Below are 21,654 nucleotides of genomic sequence, written 5' to 3' on the forward strand. Positions count from 1 at the left end.
GGACGTCCCTGCTCAGGCCACCCCCACCCACCCCTGCCCTCACCTCCCCAGATGGGGCTTCCTCAGGGGGTCAGTGCTGGGAGATAATAATGATGATAATGGTAATTGTTAAGCACTTACTATGTGCCAAGCACTGACCTAAGCGCTGGTGTGGGTACAAGCAAATCAGGTTGAGCACAATCCCTGTCCCACATGGGGCTCACAGTCTCAATCCCTTTTTTACAGATGAGGTAACTGAGGCACAGAGAAGCGAAGTGACTTACCCAAGGTCACACAGCATTCATTCATTTATTCATTCAATTGTACTTACTGAGCACTTACGGTGTGCAAAGCACTTCACCAAGCTCCTGGGAGAGCACAATACTACAACAAACAGACACATTCCCTGCCCACAAGAAGCCCACAGTCCAGGGCAGGGGAGACAGAAGTCAGTATAAATCAATAACAGATAGGAGGCTGGCAGAGACTACAATCGGAACTGGTCCTTGAGGAACTTGGGGAGAGGTCTGGTTTTGGGGTCTTCCAAGTTCCGGGGTCCTGGCAGGGGTGGGTATGGAGGGTGGAGGAGATGGTTCCCCTTGGCTTCCACCCGGCCCTTGCCCACCCTTCGCAGCCGCTTTCTTTTCTACCACCCTGCCTCGGCCCCACCCAGCCTGGACTTGAGCCCTGCATTCCACCTAGCCCCCATGCCACCCTCCCTGCCCCGGCCCCCACACTTCCCCCTCCTCCTTGCCCCCAAGACCACCCAGAAGCGACCGCCAGGAAGGAAACAGGACAGTCCTTTTGCTCGGAGGCGTCGGCCGTGCTGAGCATGCTAAGCGGCTCTGGGCCCAGCTGGCTTCCTGTCTGCTGCCCTGGACTCAACCCTCGGGGGGCTCCACTCAGCACAGGGGTCTCACCTCCTTCCCTCCACCCCGCTGTTGAGCTTCTGCCCTCCTTGGTCTTCTCTTGGTCACCCGGAAAGGCCAGGGCAAGGCTGTCCCCAGGGTCACCAGGATGCGAGAGTTGCTCTCAGCAGAGGGTCTCAGCCCCTGGTGCCCAGTGAGCCCTGGGCACCATGCCACTCTTCCCATTCTCTTATGCTTCTGGGAACAGCAGAGGAGCGGGGGTGGGGAGGAAGAAGATGCTGACCTGTGCTGATTGTTGGGGTCTGCAGAGAGAAGCTTGTGGGAGTAGGAGGGATTCTGGCTAAAGGTGGGAACTGGACCCCCCCCCCCCCCCCGTGCCCCCATTCAGCTTGTCTGTCTTCCCCGCTCCCCACAGAGTCTGAGCTCAGACCCTGCCCCATCATGCCTTATCTGCACTGCCCCCAGGTCCTCTCCCACTCCAAAACAGTCTGGACTGAAGGAGTAAGGCAATTGCTAAGTGTTTACTCTGTGCCAAGCACTATGCTCAGCACTGGGCTAGAAAGAAGATAATCAGATCAGGCGTAGTCCCTGTCTCACATGGGGCTCTGTCTAAGAGGTGAGGGGATCTTATCCCCATTTTCAAGTTGAGAAGACTGAGGCACAAAGAGGGTGAGGGACCGTCAAGGTCACCTAGCAGGCCAGTGCCAGAGCTGGGGCTAGAACTCGGGTCTCCTGACTCAGTCCTGTGCCCTTTCCACTAGGCTCTGAAGGAACTCTCCTCTCCCTGCCCAAGCCAGGTTGGGCAAACCTCCTAGCCCCTTCTCTCTAGACCCAGGGCATAGAAATCTGGGGCTCTGTAGGGTGTCCCTTTCCAAGGGCCGCCATGCCTGGCTTTCTGGGGATGACCCCTCCCTCCCCGGCTGGTGCCACTCCCAAACCAAACAGGTTCCCCAGTTCCCGCTGGAGCCGGGAGAGGTGTGTGCCTGCCTATCCTTGCCCAGAAGGTGGTTGGAGGGTGAGGAGCTGGAGAGGAGCTCTGATCAGGGACACCTGGGACAGGAGGGAGGGACAGGCACCTTTCTGGGGGGCCTGGAGCCCCCCCCGACCTCTTTCTACCAGAGTCCGGCAGGGGTGTGGGGAGAAATTATAAATAATAACAGTAAGATTTATTAAGCGCTTACTATGTGCCAAACGCTGTTCTATCCATGGGGTAGATCCAAGGTCATCAGGTCAGACACAATTCCTGACCCACATGGGGCTCTCTGTGCATGGTGGGGAGAGAACAGGTCATTTAACCTCCATTTTACCAATGAGGGAACTGAGGGACAGAGAAATTAAGTGACTTGGCCAAGGTCACGAAGCAGGCAAGAGGCAGAGCCGGGATTGGAATCCAGATCCGAGCTCTTTTCGCTAGTCCATGCCGCTTTCTCAATTGGGTCTTAGAGCAGAGGCCTGTTTGATGGGCTCTGCCCCTTGCCTCACCCTGAGGAGCCCAGAGAGAGCGGGCCAAGTGTGACTCAGGGCCCTGGGCTCTCCCGGAGAGGGCAGACTGGCAGTGACCTTTGCTCCCCTCTCTCCTTCCTCTGCCCCAGGGTTGGGGGCAGGAAGGCGTTAGCGCTAAGCAGCTGGGATTTGCGGAGAGCTTTCTCCTCGTCACGGGCTAATCCACCGTCCGGCAGTCCGCCGGGCCCGGCTGGCTCCGCCTGGCCCCATTCCCCGGTAGCAAAGAAGGAAACGAGGGCAGGATGAGTCAGGGCCAAACCCGGATTAGCCCACGGGACTCCCGCCTCCCCGGCTCCAGCCAGCCCGGGCCCCACAGCCGCACCACAAGCTTGACACCTGATTTCCTCCTGGGGTGTGTGGGGAGCCCCGGCCGAGCAGACGGGCCCGGGAGGAAGAGATTGATCTTCCAGGGGTGGGGCCCAGGTCGTCCCCCATCTGTAAGCCCCAGTGGGGTTGGAAGAAGTCAGAATCAGTTAGGGAGTCCCCAGGCCCCTCCTAGTCTTAGCAGATAGAACAAGGGCCTGGGAGCTGCTACTTATCTGCTCTGTGACCTTGAAAAAGTCACTTAACTTCTCTGGGTCTCAGTCCCTCCTCTATAAAATGGGAATGAGGACCGTGAGCCCTATGTGGGTCAGGGACCGTGTCCAATCTATCTTGTATCTATCCCAGCACTTAAATACCATTAGTATTATTATTATCCTAGCTGAACGGTGCTGTATTGGCAGGCGGCTACATCGACCCGATCACTGGCTAAGCCAAATGGCCGGCAGAAAAGTGGCCAGAGTCAGGGACCTCCTCCTGAGGTTGGGGTTCCTGGGCCTCTCAGAAAGGGTCCCTCCACTGCAGAGACCCTCCTGGAGGGGGGGCCCCTGAACCATCCCCTCTCTGCCCTGTGAACCACTCTGCCTCTGGCTTCCCATCTGTTGCTCTCTGCCCCTGGGGGCTGGCACGGGTTGCTGGGGAGCTGCCCCTGGGGCTCTGGAGGCAGCTGCCAGTCAGGGGGCCCGGCCTGTCGGGGGGGACCGGCTGAGCGCTCGGTTCCCAGGGTCCTCTGGGAGTGCCCAGGCCGGGGGTCAACGGGAAAGGCTGATCTGGGCCTCTGCTTGGGAACATTCCTCTGACCGCAGGGGACAGGAGGTGGAGGGGCAGGGGGGCTGTTCCTCGAGGAGGCGGAGGCTCCCCCGCTCCAGCAGTGGGTTTGGGGTCTGAAGGGAGGTAGGGACGGATAACAAGTTGGGGGGGATCTGGAGTGTGGATGTGGGATGGGGGGGGGGGGGCTCTGTCTTTCTCTTCTGGACCCCTTAACAACCATCCCCTAGCCCCCACTGTCCCATTCCTAATCTTGGGCTCCATCCACCTGGTTCTCCATGCCGGTGGGTGTTGCAGGATTCTCAGACCTGCCCCCGATCTTGTCCCCCAGCTTCACGTCAGTGAATCAGCTGGGATCCCCCAGTTGACCAGACCCTGAATCAACCTCCTTGGCACAGTCTGCGGGTGGGATGGGCAGGCCGGGTCATCATTTCCTAATAATAATTATTATGCTATTTGTTAATCACTTATCATGTGCCAAGCACTTTCTAAACACTGGGGTAGATACAGGTTAATCAGGTCAAAAACAGTCCCGGTCCCTGACCCCAGTCTAAATAGGAGAGAGAATGACCCCCATTTTACAGATGAGGAAAATAAAGCACAGAGAATCAATCAGTGGTATCGAGCGCTATCTCAGTGCAGACTACCTTGCTAAGCATTTGGGAGAGTAAAATACAAGAAAATTCATAGACATATTTCTTGCCCACTGAGACTAGACTCAGACTAGACTGAGTTGACAGTCTAGAGAAGTGAAGTGACTTACCCAAGGTCACAGAGCAGGCAAGTGGCAGAGCTGGGATTAGAATCCAGGTCCTCTGACTTCCAGGCCCGGGTTCTTTCCACTGGGCCCTACCCTCCTCCTAGCAGAGGCAGCCCAAAGCCTTCACCTTTAGTCCTCGTGGGTGAGCCAAGTTAGGCTCTAGATCAATCTGCGGGCAGGGTCCCAGGCGTGGGACCCCAAGGGCTGGTGGAGGAAAGGGGGGACAGCCTGGGTGAGGTTAAGAGGGAAAGACTCTCTCCCAGGCACACAGGGGTCTCTCTGACTCTTTGGGAGCCTGTTGGACTCTTGCGGGGCAATTAGGGTGGAAGGCAAAGCCAAGTGGATCCACCTGCGGACTGATGGAAGCCCGAGCCAGGTCCTTGCTCAGGTGTGTGCGGGGCAGGGTTGCCCTCTGGAGGAGGCTGATTGCCTCACAGACCCAACAGCTTGCTAGGGAACTCTTGGCGGCCCCCCACATGAGTGGGGAAGTAGAAATTTGGGGTCTTGAAGGGGGCTAAGATGGAGGAGAGGCTAGGGGGAGTGGACTTTTGGTCTCCTCATTCATCCTGGTTTCACTATGGGGCTCCAGAAGAGGCAGTGGACCTTCCTTCTAGCCCTGAGGGAGAGGCAGACAATCAAACACTAAGGCCCTCCACCTGTTCACCTTTATAATAATAATAATAACGTTGGTATTTGTTAAGCGCTTACTATGTGCCGAGCACTGTTCTAAGCGCTGGGGTAGACACAGGAGAATCGGGTTGTCCCACGTGGGGCTCACAGTCTTACTCCCCATTTTACAGATGAGGTCACTGAGGCACAGAGAAGTTAAGTGACCTGCCCACAGTCACACAGCTGACAAGTGGCAGAGCCAGAATTCAAACCCACGACCTCTGACTCCAAAGCCCGTGCTCTTTCCACTGAGCCACGCTGCTTCTCATTTATCATTTTCTGGGGATGAAGGGATGGATCGAGTTGCCTCCCAGCTACTCCTGTACTCCTTGAAGGGCAAGAGGGGCGGTCCAAGGGGCCTTTGACCCTGGCTGTGCAGCAAGAGAGATGTGGGGGTGACTTGATTTCCTCCCTTCCCCCCACAAAAAGAGCTGGGGCTCCCCCTCAGGTCTTCCCCATCAGGCTTGGGAGCAGAGTGGTCAGTGCCTTTGCTTTGATGGCCAAACTAGCCAGTCAGTCCAGTAGCTGAGCAAAATGGAAGTGGCAGGGGGTTGAGGCCAGGCCACTGCCCCCTGGCCCCCTCCTTCCAGTGGGCAGTTAGGGTCCAGACTCCTCCCCCACCCCAGCTACTCCCCCAGACTGAAGGATTGTCTTCTCCCGAGCACAGTAAGAACTCCATAAGTACCATGGATTGATTGAAGGCCAAACTGGGCTCTGCTGCCTGAGGGACTGGACATGCCTTCCAGAGAGAGACCACAGGCCCTACAGTCCTCACTGATCCCTATTTCCGAGGATCCTGCGGGGGTCCGAGGGAGTTGGGGGGGATCAGCCTCTTAAACTCCCTCCCTCCCTTGTCCCTTCACCGCTGCAGATGCTCACTAGATTGTAAGTTCCTTGGGAGCAGGAACCAACTGTTGTAATCTTCCAAGTGCTTAGTACGGGGCTTTCATGCAGTAAATGCTCAATCAATACCGTTGATTGCCTAGGGGTCTGAACGAGGGAGTAGGAGTACAGGGGATTGAGGGGATGGGATTTGGGGGTCCGTAGCCTGGGTAGAAAGCAGACGAGCGAGGAGGCGAATCTCCAATAGCGAGGCAGCATGGCTTAGTGGCTAGAGCACGGGCTTGGGAGTCAGAGGACGTGGGTTCTAATCCCGGCTCTGCCTCTTGTCAGCAAGCGACTTCACTCTTCTGTGCCTCAGTTCCCTCACCTGTCAAAGGGGGATGAAGACTGTGAACCCCATGTGGGACAACCTGATCACCTTGCCTCCCCCCCAGCGCCTAGAACAGTGCCTGGCACATAGTAAGCGCTTAAATGCCATCATTATTATTAGGAGTAGTAGTATTCTCTGTGCCTCAGTTCCCTCTTCTGTCAAACGGGGATGAAGACCGTGAGGCCGGCGTGGGACAACCTGTTTGCCTTGTATCTCCCCCAGCGCTTAGAACAGTGCATGGCACATAGTAAGCGCTTAATATCATTATTATTATTATTATTAGAAATTACCCTTGGCCTCTGCGGATGGGGAGGGGGAGGTGAGGCGGTGGGTTTCTCGGGCTCAAGGCGGTGGTGCGCAGCGCTGGCCGCCAGGGGGCGCCCGGGCATCGCGGCGCCGGGTCCGGCCGGGGACCGGGGACCCCGGGGTCCCTCTTGGGTCAACGCCCCGCAAACCTTCTTGGCTCCGACGTAGCATCCCCTCTCCCCGCAATGAACCGAAAATTGCCAGCATTCTGGGGGAGATGGGAGAGGGTTGGGTTTTTGGGAGGGACAAAATTCTGTTCCGACCCCCAGTTTTGTATCGCAAACACCGCGAGCCCAAGAAATTGACATAAGTAGGCCGAGGACTTGGGTCCAGGAGTTTAAGTGGGAGACCTGGCTCTGAGCCACCTGTCTCTGATGGCCCCGGCTCCCCTGAGCTCCACCCCTTCCCCCAGCACAGCCCTACCCAGTCCCGCCCCGCGGTTCAGGGGTCTCTGGACCCTCTCTGGCCCCCACGTCAGGGGCAGAGCACGGGGGAGCAAGCAGGCTTGGCTTCTGGAAGGGGAGAGCCATCTGCCTCCCCAGATGTGGGAGCGGAGGTGGGGGGAGGACAACGGTGAAGGCCCGGCCCCATCTGGCTGGCGGGCGCAGGCAAGCAGCTGAGTAGATGATTTAGAAGAGGCGCTGGGCAGTCCTAGGGCAGGAGGCAGCAGCTGGACGGTAGTCTAGGCCAGTGCGCTCGTCCCCCCCGGGTCATTGCCCCGCAACTCTCCCGGGCACATGGTTGGGATATGGCCTGGCATCCAGGAGCCCAGGATTACTGGGTCCAGGCCCTGACTCTGCCGCTCGGTTGGGCTGGGGAAGGGGCCAGGCCGGGAGGGCAGCCCCCCTTGGGAGTCGAACTCCTGTGCAGGTAGCCTTACCCCTGGGGCACTCTCCCTTTGGGTTCTCGGGCCCGGAGGCTGGTCGGGGCCCCCGGACACCTGGGTCTGACCCACAGAGCTGAGAGGGAAGGGGCGGCCGGTGGGCTCCCGGCAGCTGGGGGGCTCCGATAAGGGCTGGGCAGCCTGCTGGGGCCTTATCAAGCTCAGCAGGGTGGGCCTGGCTGGGGCCTCCGGAGTGGCCAGATAAGGGTGGATAGCCCAGCCCTCACCCGGCTCCCCGCCCTCAGCCCTGGTAGCCCCACCACCTGGGCTTGGGACCCGAGGCCCAAGGAGGGGAGTGACGTCACAACCCATCGCGTGACGTCACCACCCAGTGCGTGACATCACCTCCGGCTGACTCCACGCCATCCCCTGCTGCTGCCCACACCGCCCCCCCAACCCAGGCCGGCGTAACTCAGCCCCGGGTCAGGCAGCTAAATCCGGGCGGCGGGGTCGGAAGGCCCTGTCCAGCTGCCAGCGCCTTTCCAAGCTGGGCCGTGTCACAGGATCAGCTCCGTTGCGAGTGAACAGAGAGCGGGGCTATTTTTGGGGGCAGTCTCTGAGAGCCGCTTTTAGCCTCTGAGCCTCGGTCTACCCGCCCACTCGAGCTGCCCAGAGGCCGGGACGTAGCCGGGCTAGGCCAGGGGCTGTAATCGGGTCCGAGACCCCTCCCCATCTCTATCTACTGGTGCCGCCCCCTCCCCACTCCCCTCTACCTACACACACACTTTCTGTCTCCGCAAATCCCTGCCAGGCTCCTCTGACCTTTGTGTCCATTCCTGGGCCTTTCCCTGCACCATGAACCTAGGCTTATCCTGCCTAGCGGCATCAACGTCCTCAGGATAGCCAGAGCCTGGGACAGAGCCTGGCGGAGGCACCCCGATAAAGAGAGATCCAGGCCCGGCCCAACAGGGGCTTTCAGTATCCTGCCAGAGACAGGACGCCAACACAGCTAGAAAGAGAAGCATAAACAAACCGTCTTCATCCTGCCAAACCTTGAGCTGTGGTGGGGTCCAGGGTGACCAGAGCCGGGTTGATAGAGTCAGTCAGAGTTCAGCCATGCCTGCCACCCGCTGCCCCCGTCCCACATAAACCCCCAGGAAGGGAATCTGAGTGGGCAGGTCACGATCTGTGCCAGGTCAGTCAATCGTATTTATTGAGCGCTTACTGTGTGCAAAGCACCGTGCTAAGCGTTTGGGAGACTACACTATAACAATGTAACAGACACATTACCCTGCCCACAACGAGCTTACAGACTAGAGGGGAGACAGAAATTAATGTAAACAAATGACAGATATGGACATAAGTGCTGTGGGGCTGGGAGGGGGACTGAATGAAGGGAGCAAGTCAGGGCGACACCGGAGTGGGAGAAGAGGAAAGGAGGGCTTAGTTTTGGAAGAGATGAGCCTTCAGTAAGACTTTGAAGAGGGAGTCATCGCCTGTCGCATATGAAGAGGGAGGGGGTCCCAGACCAGAGGCAGGACGTGGACGAGAGGTCGGCGGCAAGATAGACGAGATTGAGGTACAGTGAGAAGGTTAGCATAAGAGAAGCAAAATGTGTGGGCTGGTAATAAATAATGTTGGTATTTGTTAAGCGCTCACTATGTGCCGAGCACTGTTCTAAGCGCTGGGGTAGACACAGGGGAATCAGGTTGTCCCACGTGGGGCTCACAGTCTTAATCCCCATTTTACAGATGAGGGAACTGAGGCACAGAGAAGTTAAGTGACTTGCCCACAGTCACACAGCTGACAAGTGGCAGAGCTGGGATTCAAACTCATGAGCCCTGACTCCAAAGCCCGTGCTCTTTCCAATGAGCCACGCTGTTATAGTGTGTGTGTTGTAGTAGGGGAGTAGCAAGGTGAGGTCAAGGCAGAGGGAGGGCCAGGCTCCTTCTTCTTTTTTTGTTATGTGTTAAGTTTTTACTATGTGCGAGGTACTGTTCTAAACACTGGGGTAAATGCAAGCTAATCAAGTTGGACCCAATCCCTATCCCTTAAGGGGCTCCCGGTCTTAATCCCCATTTTACAGATAAGGCAACTGAGGCAAAGAGAAGTGAAGTGACTTGCCCAAAGTCAAACTGCAGTCAAGTGGCAGAGCCAGGATTAGAACCCAGGTCCTCTGACTCCCAGGCCTGGGCTCTTTCCTTTAGGTCATGCCCCTTCTCCTCCAGACTGAATCTCTGAAGGGGCCAAAACAGGAGAAATCCCAGATTTCCTCCAGGGTCAGTCCTGGCATTCCAAAGACAAGGGAGGAGCCATTGTTTCAGAGGCAGCTTGAGCTGCTGGAGAGCCAGACTCCTGGGTCCCGGTCTCAGCTCCCTGGGGTCCTCGCCGGAGAACCCTAAGCTGGTCTCTGCCCCCGAGCCTCAACTGGGTCCCTTGGGGAGGCTCAATAAATAGGATCAGTTGATTGATGGATCAAAGATGTTCACAGGAGAGTCACTCCAGCTGGTGGGCCCGGAGACAGGAATGGAGAGGGAGTTTCTCACGGGAGGGTCCGGGACCCCAGTGCCTCAGTACTCACTGTGTTGATTGACTGAGCACCTACTATGTGCAGAGCCCTGTGTCAGCACTTGAGGAGTACCCCAAAGTCTAAGACACCATCCAGGCTGAAGGATCTTGTCCTGAGCCTCCTTGCTTCAGAAATTCAGCAGCTCAGAGAGAACCCCAAAGGCTGCTCCCTCCTTAATCCTTCCTTGCTCAACCGCCCCACCCCAAGGGGCGAGTTGGTACAGATGGTGGCTTATGAGCAGGCAGATGGGCAAGTAGGCAGATGAGTAGGCAAGCAGCCGGCAGGCAGGCAGCTGCAGGGGCTTGATTTTCCACCTTCTCCCTTTAGGGCCCAGCTTCCTCTTACTCTTCAGATTTCTTCTCCGGCCTTGGTCCCCAGAGGCCTGTCCTTCCATCTCTGAGCGGCGGCTCAGACACTCACCACCCTGATTACTGCGGCCCAAGAGGGCCCTGCTTTCCTGCCTTGGCAGGAAATTCTGGGGTTCTGGGAGCCTTGACCACCCCCCCAGGGGAGACCCTCGCAGGTCTGGATGAACCCAGAGGGAAGGGGCAGAAGCCCCACTGGATTTCACTGTCAGCATCATCACTATCATTATCAAACATCTGGGGGCGAGGGGAATATTCTAGTAGGGGAAGCACCCCTGAATTTATTTGGAGGTTATGGGGGGCGGTACAAGGATCATGGCTGTAAGGTAGCCATCCGCCCCCACTTGGGAGAGAATGCACCAGTCTGGCCGAGTACCACCAGGTCACCAGTGGGCAAACTGGGCCCACCGTTAGGGTAACCACTAAGTCGGGGGGACTCCAAGGTGGCTGATGAACATCAGCCCCAGACTCCACTTCTACTTTTACCCCTGGGGCAAGAGCCAGACCAAGGTAATAACCCCCAACCCTACACCCACACACACCCCACACACAGGCTGTTTGTTTTTGGTTTTTTGACAAGTGTTAAGTTCTCACTCAGTACTGGCCACTGTACTAAGTGCTGGAGTTGAGGAGAGGGGAGGGCCTGCTCAGGGCTAGAAACTCCTTGTGGGCAGGAAACGCATCTACCAACTCTAGTATTGTACTCTCCCAACAGAGTGCTCAGTAAGTGCTCAATAAATACCGTTGATTGATTGATTGACAGAGGTGACGCCTGCTCCCAGAGAGCAAGGAAGGGATGAAATTGGATTTAGAAGCTTCTGGGGATTCCATGGACCCCAAGACCCTATTCACCATTGCTGAGGCTACTGGTCTCCAGAAGGCATTCAGGGACCAGGACTTTATTATTATTATTATTATTTGCGCTAAGCAGTGTGGTCTGGTGGAAAGAGCATATACCTGGGATGCAGAGGACCTGGATTCTAATCCCGTCTCTGCCACTCGTCTGCTGTGTGACCTTGGGCAAGTCACAATTTCTCTGAGCCTCAATTCCCTCAGAAAAATGGGGATTTTCCCCCTGTTTTCTCTCCTATTCTGTGGCGCCTGATTATCTTGCAACTACCTCAGTGCTTAGTACAGTGCGTGGTACACAGTAAGCACTTAAATGCTACAATTATTATTAAGCCCTTTCATGGGTCAAACACTGTTCTAAGTGCTGGATTAAACATAAATTAATCATGGGGTTTACAGGGGAGGGAGAACGCCAACTTCACCAGTTAGAGAGGGTGCCCGGGAGCCTGTCTTCTCTAAGCTCTGGTGGCTGTACTAAGCTCTTAGTACAGTACTTTTAGTGGAAGGAGCACTGGCTTGGGAGTCAGAGGTTGTGGGTTCTAATCCCGGTGGGTTCTAATCCTGGCTCCACCACTTGTCAGCTATGTGACTTTGGGCAAGTCACTTAACTTCTCTGTGCCTCAGTTACCTCATCTGGAAAATGGGGATTAAGACTGTGAGCTCCACCTGGGACAACCTGATTACCTTGTATCTCCCCCAGCGGTTAGAACAGCGCTTGGCACATAGTAAGTGCGTAACAAATACCATTATTATTAATAATAAATACGATTGACTGATTGACTGAGGCTGGACTTTGACCACTCAATCCATCGATGGTATTTACTAAGCACTTACTAAGTGCAGAGCACTGTACTTGACACTTGCCAGAGTACAATCCCAGCTCAGCCACTTGTCAGCCGTGTGACTTTGGACAAGTCACTTGTCTGTGCCTCAGTTACCCCCTCTGTAAAATGGGGATTAAGACTGTGAACCCCACGTGGGACAACCTGATCACCTTGTATCCTCCCCCAGTGCTTAGCAGAGTGCTTGGCACGTAGTAAGCGCTTAACAAATGCCATTATTATTAGTATTATCACAATAAAATAGAATTGATAGACGAAATCCCTGCCCACGAGGAGTTTCCAGTCTACAGGGGAAGACAGTCCTTGAAATAAATTACAGAGTCAAGTCTGTGTGTTTTCTGCCATCAATCATTTAAGCACTTATTGCGGGTAGATCACCTGCGAGACTTCAATAGAGTTAGGAGACATGCCCTGAAGGAGTTTATTATCTAGCAATTCAGCCACGGGATAGAAATAACTCTCGGCCTTTCCTTTCCCACCGCCCCCCCCCACCCCCTACCAACACACGCAGCTTTCTTCCCTCTCCCCAGCTTTCTCGTCCCAATATACTTCCCACAGCTAAATGCACCCACATTACTCCTGCCAACTCTCTTTCCCCTTGGGCCCTTGGCCTTCAGCAAGCTAGGCAAGTTCCTGAGGGGGGAGAGTGAGGTAATTTCAGGAAAGGGGAATGTGGATCAAACAAAAACATTAGTCAAACAATTTGCAAACAAATCTCAGGTCATTAGCTGCTAACTGCAGCTGTTGTTTGACAAGAGCAAACATCAGCAACCGAGTTTCTTTGTGTGCATATATGTATATATTTATTTATATAATTTATTAAGGACTCTCTATGTGCCAGACACTACACTAAGTGCTGGGGTAGATGCAATCAGGTCCCATATGGGCTCGCAGTCAATCCCATTTTACAGTTGAGGTAGGTGAGGCACAGAAAAGTTAAATGACTTGCCCAAGGTCACACAGCTCTGATGCCCAGACCCCTGCTCTACCCACTAGGCCCTGCTGCTAGTCCAGTGTTCTAGTTGTCAATAAACTCCTGGTTTCAATTTAGGACAAGTCTAAACTGGAAGATGGGAGTAACATCCCAATTTTTCTATTCGTGCCCAGACTCCCCGTCGGTTTGATATTGGTGCACTTCATGAGCTTGAATGAACAGTTCAATTGCTCATTAGATTGTAAATTCCTTGCGGGCAGGGACCCTAACAACTCTCTTGCAGTGTACTCTTAGCACAGTACTCTGCACACAGTAAATGTTCAAGAAATATCTTCGATCGATTGTCAATGTGAATATTCTAGCTAATAATAATAATTATGGTATTTGTTAAGCACTCACTATGTGCCAAGCCCCGTTCTAAGTGCTGGGGTAGATACAGGGTAATCAGGTTGTCCCACGTGGGGCTCACACTTTTAATACCCATTTTACAGATGAGGTAACTGAGGCACAGGGAAGTTAAAGTGATTTACCCACACGGTAGACAAGTGGCGGAGTCGGGATTAGAACCCATGTCCTCTGATTCCCAAGCCCATGGTCTTTCCAGTAAGCCACGCTGCTTCTCTGTGGCATACAAGTTTCAGGGTTTAGAGCTAAATTCCTTTGGCAGTCTCTTCACTGGAAGGAAAGTTTGGGCAAATTACTTAATCTCTTCCTGTTTCCTCATCTGTAAAAACCTGCCCCGTGGAACAGAAACTGCCTGATTTGATCTGATTTTCCTGTATGTTCCCCAGTGTTTAGCACAGACCAAGTGCTTAATAAATGCCATTAGTGCTTAATAAATGCCATAAATTGCCTTCATCCCCCGTGAAATTCTGCTCCAGGCAGCACTGACCTTTCCCCAGCTGGAAAAGACAGAGGTAGCAGGGTCTTTCCTAGCTTCTTTAGGATCACACACATCTAGAGTTGGGGTCAATCGGGTTGGACACAGTCCATGTCCCACATAGGGCTCACAGTCTTAATCCCCATTTTACAGATGAGGTAACTGAGGCCCAGAGAAATGAAGTGACTTGTCCAAGGTCACCCAGCAGATGAGCGCTTAGTACAGTGCTCTGCAGACAGTAAGCACTCAATAAATACGATTGAAGTGGTGGAGTTGGGATTAGAACCCAGGTCCTTCTGACTCCCAAGTCCGTGCTCTATCCACTGGGCTACGACTGGCCCTTAAACCATCAGTAGCCCCAAAGGATAATAATGTTGGTATTTGTTAAGCGCTTACTATGTGCCCAGCACTGTTCTAAGCGCTGAGGTAGACACGGGAATCAGGATGTCCCACGTGGGGCTCACAGTCTTAATCCCCATTTTACAGATGAGGCAACTGAGGCACAGAGAAGTTAAGTGACTTGCCCACAGTCACACAGCTGACAAGTGGCAGAGCTGGGATTCGAACTCATGACCTCTGACTCCAAAGCCCAGGCCCTTTCCACTGAGCCACGCAAAGGAGTCAGATCAACATTAGGTCCACACCAGCTCAAGGAATCTGTGGTCTGTGGGCAGCCCTGGGAAAACCCCAAGCCAACGTCCAAAACATCACCTTTGAAGAAATAAAAGACGCACAGGATATGTCTCCTGCCTTCACTCCCCCCTCCCCGGGGGTGGGGGGGGGATTTCGTTGTGGTCAGGGATTGTCCCATTGCTGCATTATACTTTCCCAAGCGCTTAGTACAGTGCTCCGCACACAGTAAACCCTTAACAAATACGACCAAATGAATGAATGAATGAACTTGAGAGACCAATGCCTGAAAAGGACAGGCAGGTCCAGGTCTGGGGGAGGGGGTTTGTTTCCGATGTGAATCGAAATCCTTATTTTCTTGCACGTGATTTCTCTTGGGCCCGGCCGCCCCCTCCCCAGACTAATTTACTGGGGGTCCTGCTTGGCCTGGGAGGGAGCCAAGTCGCCTCCCTGCCCCTTGGGGCGGGCACAAACCCTGGGCTTTCTTAATCTGGGTAGGAGGAGGACCATTACGGGAGATGTGGCCGTTTCCATGGTAACCGCCGAGCCGCCCCCAAAAAAGGGCGGCTCGCAGTGGGAGGAAATTAAACCGAAACCGATTCCGGCTCTGGAGACCCACACCCCCCTCCTGCTCACCGAGAGGCGTGGGCCCCAGCCGAATATATGTATATATCCATAATTCTATTTATTTATATCGATGCCTTCTTACTTGTTTTGATGTGTATATATCTATAATTCTATTTATTTGTATCAATGCCTGTTTACTTGTTTTACTTGTTTTGATGTCCGCCTCCCCCTCCTTCTGGACTGTAAGCCCGGTGTGGGCAGGGATTGTCTCTCTTTATTGCCGAATTGTACTTTCCAAGCGCTTAGTACAGTGATGATGATGATGGTATCTGTTAAGAGCTTACTGTGGGCCGAGCAAGGTTCTAAGCGCTGGGGTAGGTACGAGGTAATCAGGTGGTCCCGCATGAGACTCACAGTCTTAATCCCCATTTTACAGAAAAGGTAACTGAAGCACAGAGAAGTTAGGTAGAAAGAGAATGGGCTCGGGAGTCAGAGATTGTGGGTTCTAATCCTGGCTCCGTCACTTATCTGCTGTGTGACCTTGGACATGCCACTTCACTTCTCTGGGCCTCAGTTACCTCTTCCGTAAAATGGGGATTAAGACTGTGAGCTCCACATGGGACTGACTGATTACTTTATATCAACCCCAGCGCTTAGAACGTGCTTGGCACATAGTAAGCGCTTAACAAATACCATCACATCTTCATCATCAACTTGCCTCAACATTGTGCCGCCCTCAAATGACACTTTTGCTGTCACCATTACATGCATGAACACATAAACACACACACCGACACTGCACCAAGCGAGATCCCCAGCAACGGAGTGAAACGAAGCATTTAAGTAGACGCGTATCTCACAAAAACCTGAATTACGGGGATGATTGCTTCAATTCTTGGCTTCTCTTTGCCAGTGGATTCCTAGTTGCTGCCTCTAGAGATTTAGCTCTGGTCCTTGGGAGACAGGCTAGATATTCTTGGAGGAGCAGGCACACCCCAAAACACACACTCACACATGAACACACACACACCCTTGGGACCCTCCTTGGAGGAATCACCTAGGCTTGGCGAGAGGAACAGCTGGTGCCCAGACCACCAGGGCCAGACAAGGAATGCAATAGCAAAGACCTTTGACCTAAGTATAACCAGTCTGGGCCTGGGATTATTACTCCATTTCAACATCTAAACCTTCTGCCTGCACCTGGAGGAGAGCCTGACACCACCAGGTTATTATTATTATTAATAAAGCTACTACTACTAATAATAATAATATTTGTTAAGCGCTTATTATGTGCCAGGCACTGGAGTAGAAACAAAGTAACTGGGCTGGACATAGACCCTGTCCCACATTGGGCTGTCATCTTAATCCTCATTTTACAAACGAGGTAACTGAGGCCCAGAGAAGTGAAGTGACTTGCCCCAGGTCACCCAACAGGCAAGTGGAGGAGTCGGAATTAGAATCCAGGTCTTTCTGCCTCCCAGAACTGAAATCTGTTCGTTAGGCCACCAGGTTGTGACCAGGCCTGGCTCCCGAGATCCCAGTCATCTCTGGTCCTTGTGCCCATAGCCCACCATGATCCTGGGCCCTTCTGGAAAAGTTGGGTGGCTGAGCACAATCTCAAACACAAGGGCACCTGCTCAGGGAGCCTTGATGAGAACAGAATGAGAACCCCTTGGCTTTCTCCCAGACCAAGAACTGTCCAGCTCTGGCGGGAGGGAAAGGGCCAGAGATCTGGGTGAAGGAAGGAGCCTTGAATCCAGAATGAAGCCTTTGCTCTCGGGAAAAGATGGGTCTGGTTTGCTCCTCCCAGCTCCTTTAGCAAAGCCTGAATCTTTGGCCTCCTTCTGTTCCCAGGTTTGAAAAAGACTTCTGCCCTCAAGGAGCTTTAGGCAAGAACCTAAAAAAAAGCTAACACATGAGAGAAACACAAGAATTCTACATTTCTGGAACAACGGTCAGAAGCACAATACATTGGCTCCTTTTTCTTCCTTCCCTGGTACCCTCCTGATTTCACCCTCTGAGGTTGGATATCCATTCAGCCAGTCAGTCAGCCCGGAGATTGTTATTCTGGCATTGTTCAGTGCTTGCTACTTGTCAAGTAATGTTCTAAGCACTGGGGTAGATACAAGTTAATCGGATTGGACACAGTCCCCGTTCCACATAGGACTCACGGTCTAAGTAGGAGGTAAAACAGGTATTGAATCCCCATTTTCCATATGAGGAAACTGAGCCACTGAGAAGTTGCTTGCCCAAGTCCACACAGAAAGCAAGTGGCGGAGTCAGGATTAGAACCCATGTCCTCTAACTCCCACCCCCTTGCTCCTTCCACTAGGCCACCCTGCTCCTTGTGGAGAAAGAGCCTGGCATCAACAGGGAGATCTCTGAGTGACATTTCCCTTCCCGTTTGCCTGGGCGTGGCAGCCAGATATGGTATAGCTCCATGGCACCAATGGCCTGGAAATTCTAAGGGCTGGGGACACAGGGATGTTGAGGAAAAGTTAGATTGGAAGATCTTTGACAGCAGAGATCAGGTCTCTGGACTACCGTTCTGCTCCAACTATTTTTGCCTTTGTCTCCCTCAATACAGAGAAAGCTTTTTCCGGGCCGGGAATGTGTCGCTTTGTTATTCTAAACTGCCCAAGTAAATAATAATGATAATAATAATTGTGGTATTTGTTAAGCTCTTACTGTGTGTCAGGCACCGTACTAAGCACTGGGGTGGATGGATACAGGCAGATCGGGATGGACACAGTGCTTAGTTTGATGTGCCAAGTGGGTGGTTGATAAATGCGAATGCTACTATAAGCTCGACTTTTCAGCGCTTCTACTACAGTGCTCTGAAACAGTAGCTCCTCAATCAGTACTCTTGGTGGCCACATCTCTCTCCCCTCCATAGGACAGTAGAGGCTACCAAACCAGAGCGGTTAGACCTCTTCTCTCTAGGGATTAAGCAGAGAGAGCAGAGTTGTCCCCCAGCCTGGACTCCCCCTCTCTGGGTGAAAGACCACTCTCACGGAACCCCGAGGGGACTCTTGCCCCCCGGCCAGCTGGCTCTGGTGCCCACACCCTTGTGGTGGACATCGGCAGCAGCCCGGAGTATACTGCGGGGGCAGGAGGACGGGAACTTGGATCACAGGCAGGGAGGAGTCAGACCTTCTCCTCCTCTAGACTGTTAGTTCGTTGTGGGCAGGAAATGTGTCTCCCAAATCTGTTATATTACACTCTCCCGCACGGCACAGTGTAAGAACTCAGTAAATACAATTGATTGACTAATTTTGACCTACAGGCAGCCCCAAGCCCAAGGAGGCAGGGAACAGTTGCCCTTCAGCCTGGATTCACGTAGAGTAGGGCAACCAACATCACATGGTGTCTCCAAGCACGTAGCTATGGCCGGAGACAGAATCCAGGCCCTGATAGACCGCTGGCCTGGTAGTGTTGGCCACACTCACTGGCCCAAGATTCCCTCCGAGACAGTGGCAGATAGAGCGAGATGCCCATACCTTGTGAGTCGGGGGAGGCGGAAGCCTCGACTTCTTCCAAGAGCGGATGAGGCTATCCTTCCTGCCTTCCTGATCACAGTACTTTTCAACGTCCGTCGGTCTGTCCTTCGGCGTTGAGCAGCTGGCAAGACCGGGCTACTCAAAGGATGTGTCTGTGCTGGCCACAACCAGAGGGAAATTACACAGGTTGGGGCAGCTGAGCTCAGGATTGTGGGCATAGATTTTTGTCTGAACAGTCAGTGGCTCAGGTGAAATTATTTTTCCAACTCTGGATCTAAGGGGAGGGATTAGGGGAATTCTACACCAAGATTTGGAGAGACACAGACCTTCTGGGAATTCAGGGGATGGAGAGAGAGCGAGAGAGCGAGAGTTTGTGTGTGTACGGGTGTGCTTTCAGGACAAAGTCGTCGGTGCATAGTGAGTCCTTGAGCCCCAGCTGCCTTCCAGAAGACAGGAGATGTGTGGAACTGGCATCCAACCCCCCCACCCCCCCCCCCAACCTCATTGGCCAGTTGGTCTGCTAGAGTCTGCTAAATGGATCCTTCGGCACATGGCAGATCCTGGGCTGCCCAGGGCTGAGAGCAGAGGCCAAGGTTTGCAAGCTGCAGACAAGGCCGGCACCCAGGCCTAGGATTCCGCTGCTGCCGGCACCCGGCCAATACTTATGTCTCGCTGCTGCTCCCAACCCTCCCCCTCCTCAGCCTTCTGCTACTTTCAGGATCAAACTCCCCAGGAAGCAACACTGCTCCTGATGCACACATTGTCCGGGCCTCCTACTTTCTGAGCACCTATTTGGCGCACGAGTACTTAAAACTACGAGCTCCTTGAAGAATAGGGACTGGGTCTGACCTAACTAACACGTACCTACCCCGGCGCTTAGAACAGTGTTGGGCACAGAGTGAGCGTTCATCAAATACCATAAAAAAATCGGAAAAAAATGACGCTGCCCACGACTCTTGCCGGCCTTGGAGGCTGAGGGGTCCCAGGGGATTGAAGAGTTCCGAAGGACGGCGCCTGCTTTCAAAGTGCTTACAGTTGAATAGAGGGAGATAGACCAGACCTTAAGAAAAGCCAAGAAAAACAGAGCCCTACACATCTGCAACCCCAGGGGTCAGAGACATAATAAAAGCATAACCAACTGCAGCTGTAGAGACGTGTATTTAAGTGTCGCGTGAAAGGGGCCGGAGGTAGGGAGGGTGAAGAATGGATAGGGGGAGGCAGAGATTGTAGAGACTGAAGCCAGGTGAGAAACTCTTCGTGAACTGGGCATTTTCATTTGTTCCGAAGGCTGGTCTGGAAAAGGAAGACTTTTTTTCTGAATCCTCCCCCCTCCTCCTCCGGCCACCTTAAGGTCTTTTTCTACTCACTTTACAGTCACCTAGCCAGGAAGGACTGTTTCCTAGCTCAGCTGGAGATTGGAGGAGACAGGAGCAAAACTTGTGAGAGTAGGGAGGTGGAGATAAGGGCTCTGACTGGATCCCTACTGATACAGCCCCGCCCAGCCCAGGGAGAGGAGTATTTGAGGCTGTCTTGTGCACCCATGTTTATTTACTCTCTCACTCTTTCTCTTTCTCTTTCTGTCTGTCCTGTCAGTCCCTTGCTGTTTCTCTCAGTCCAAATGTTGTTGCCTGCCTCCTGAGTCTGTGTTCTTCATCACTCGGTGATATTTATGGAACACTTAACGGTGGGTAGGGCATTGTAGTAAGCACTTCATTCAGTAGTATTTACTGAGTGAAATTACTACGTGCAGAGCACTGTACTAAGTGCTTGGACTGTACAAGTCGGCAACAGATAGAGACAATCCCTGCCCAGTAACGGGCTCACAGTCTAAACTTGGGAGAGTACAATACAACAGAGTTGGTAGACACAATCCATGCCCGCAGAGAGTTGTCTTCCTGTCTGTCTGTCACTCTGTTTTCGGGGGGAGGCTCTCAATCTCTGCCTCTTTTACTCTTCCTGCCTGTTTCTCTGTCCGTCTGTCTTTTCTGTTGCTCTCTGTCAGTCTCTATTTTCTCTTCCTCATTCCATCTCCATGGAGCTGAAGGATGTAGAGGGCACCTCACCAACACCTGGTTGCCTGGGCAACCTTGCCCCTCCCTGCCTTAGCTGAGGCAGCTGCATCCTTTCCTCCAGACTTCTTCCCCCTCCCTCTCCCCCACCATGAAGTTTGTTTTGAACTTTCGAACTCCCCTTCACTCCTAAATCCCTGTGGTTTGGGCAATGAAACCGGGAGGTTGATCTGTCCAGCTGGCTGGCTGTCAGATGGGTGGGGGGGGAGATGCAGGGTGTGTTGGCAAAGCCACCCTGGCTTCACATGGGTCTACCCAGACCCGGGCAACATCTGTCTGGGCATACGAGGGATGGTGAGACCGTGGAGACCCACTTCTCTCCCAGCCCTAGTCCGGCACTTTTCACCACCTGCGGAAAAAATGAATCCAATTCTAGACTCAGCTCCTGCTTGCCTGGGGCTCTGGGTTCTAATCTTACAGCCTCAAGGGCTCTGTGGTTGGAAGGCAGGAGGACTGCACGGGGACTGGACCTACCGAGGCTGTGCCATACGTGGGACTTCAGTCCCTCCATCTGGGAAATGGGGAGAGAAAGGCCACAGAGAAGCAGAGTGCCTAACGGACGGAGCACGGGCCTGGGAATCGGAAGGATCTGGGTCCTGATCTCAGCTCTGCCGCATATCCTCTGTGCGACCTTGGGAAAGTCACTCCGTTTCTCTGTGCCTCAGTTACCTCATCTGTGAAATGGGGATTCAGATCGTGAGCCCTATAGGGAAGGGGACTGTTTCCAGCCAGATGAGCTCGTATCTACCCCAGTGCTTACTACAGTGCCTGGCACACAGTAAGCGCCTAACAGATGCCGTAAAAAATAGCAAGGTGACCACTTCGGAGTCCTCTCTGCAGCCCAGATAGGAATGGATCCCACCCTTCCCCATCCAGGGAGGTGAATTCCGGGAACGGGGACAGCGGTGACTATTTGGAACTGTCTTTTTTTTTTGCAGAGGATGGTAGTTCCCATCTTTGATTCTCACATCCCCCTTCACGGGGTGGGGTTACGTACAGTATCGCAAGGGCCAGGACTGGAGACATCTAGGGGCTTGGGTGGAGGGGGTGGGCTCCAATGGCTCATCGAGGAGGGAAGAGGTGTACGTGGGGGGTTGCTCGGGAAGAAGAGGGAGGCCGAGGGTCCCGAGGTGAATTTCTGGAGCCAACCGAGAGTCGCCGGGGGAGCGATCAACCATCTGGAAGCCGCCTGTAACTCAATTCCCCTGGAGGAGGAGCCTGTGGTAGTTTAGCAGGAG

At 53.6% G+C, this 21,654-nt stretch overlaps 1 protein-coding gene across 1 annotated transcript in view; it reads left to right on the forward strand.

The window, feature by feature from the left end:
* Positions 1-21,654, forward strand: part of SLC6A9 (solute carrier family 6 member 9) — a 50,346-nt gene that overhangs the window by 897 nt on the left and 27,795 nt on the right. The window lies entirely within an intron of this gene.

Source organism: Ornithorhynchus anatinus, chromosome 18 (genome assembly GCF_004115215.2).
Source record: "Ornithorhynchus anatinus isolate Pmale09 chromosome 18, mOrnAna1.pri.v4, whole genome shotgun sequence".
Lineage (NCBI taxonomy): Eukaryota > Metazoa > Chordata > Mammalia > Monotremata > Ornithorhynchidae > Ornithorhynchus > Ornithorhynchus anatinus.